Source organism: Arachis ipaensis, chromosome B07, assembly GCF_000816755.2.
Source record: "Arachis ipaensis cultivar K30076 chromosome B07, Araip1.1, whole genome shotgun sequence".
In the NCBI taxonomy this organism is placed as follows: Eukaryota; Viridiplantae; Streptophyta; class Magnoliopsida; order Fabales; family Fabaceae; genus Arachis; species Arachis ipaensis.
Window position 1 is genome coordinate 2,356,574 of NC_029791.2, and position 1,778 is coordinate 2,358,351.

A 1,778-nucleotide genomic window follows, 5' to 3' on the forward strand; every position below is an offset into this window, starting at 1 on the left:
TATATAAAAAAAAATAAAAATATATATATATATATATATATATATATATATATATATTATATCCTATTAATAAATTACATTTTATTGTGATAACATTATACATTATTTAAAAATATTTACTTTTTCAATGTCCTATAAAAAAATATTCCAACACAAATTATATGACAATAAATTTTTTATTGATTTTCTTATATATATTATATCCTATTAATAAATTACACTTCATTGTGATTTTAAATAACATTATTTAAAAATATTTACTTTTTCAATGTCCTATAAAAAAATATTCCAACACAAATTATATGACAATAAATTTTTTAATCATAATTGATTTTCTAAAATTACATTTATACCAACATGTGTTGTCTATCTTAAAATACTTTTACATATGAATTGTTGCATAAGTTTATTGACCTCTCTGCAAAGTAATTAGAGAATGAAATATTAAATAAATATAAATACCAACTCAAAAGAAAAGAATTATTTCTAATAATTAAATTTCAATTCAATTTGCATTTAAAAGTTGAAATAAAAACCATATCGAAAAATAAAAACACTATCATAAAACTATTTTCTTTAATAACTTGCACAATATGGTACAATTTTACAAATTTACGTATATTTTTTTTAAGATAAAAAACTCTTTAATTAAATAAAATTAACAGAGTTGTCATTTACACAAAATGTTTATTGGTGTACTTTTGCTGGCAGTTAGCATCAAATGCAGATTTATTATTTTGATTGGCTACCTTTAGCTAGCCAAGATGCCAAATAATCATAATTCAAATCGTTATCTATTAAGTAAATGAGATGAGAAGTAGACTATAAAAAATAACAAATGGATAACAATTAAAAGCAGAAGACAAATACAAATGTTTGTATCTAAGAACACGGTCTCTTATTACATATCTTAACACAAATATATGCTTTCAAATTATTTTCTTGCTTTTTTTTTATATGTTTAATTTACCAAAACTAAAAGGCAGTTAGTAAAATTAGTTCCACAAAATACATCCAACGACAAATTGATACAAAAAGATAACCTAAACTAAGAGAACAACAAAAAAAATAGTTACATCAGTTGTTCTAGACAAACTATCCATACAACAGATAACAACCCGAGCATTGAATTAAGATCCTGCAAACAAACAATCACGGATTTGCCGCCTCAAAATCTTCTAATCACTACACACCGACCCTGCGGCATACATACTTAATGTCCATTTCTTTTTAAATCTGAATCTCTCCCAAATTCTTCTGTAATGATGAACCTCCTTAAGAATTTCTTCTATTTTTATCTCCTGATTTCTAAAAATACTATTATTTTCTATGCTTTTTACTAATTAAATCCACCATATAATATGTTATGCCTTTTAATATTTGGTGTATATCATGGAGAATAAAAAGAAAAATAATAGCTTTAAAAAAAAAGAAAAAATTACCTTCTCAATTAATTTGGTTAATTAAACTAATATTATAAAAGTAGAAAATAAATGTAACACTAACCTCTTTTGAAGAAAAATGGACATCCTCCTAAATCTAAGCTTTTTTTTACCAAATAATTGCATCAAAGCAAACAAATGAATGAAAATATTAAAGTCAACTTTAATTCACATTATTTCATACGTATGTCAAAATTATGCAATAATAAATAGGTACTAATAAGAGCATTTTTATTAAAGGGTGTAGATAAAAAAATATTATGTGACTTGAGAATAATAAATTCCTTTTTCCACAAAAATGAAACATAGAGATACTGAATAGAAAAAATATTTTTA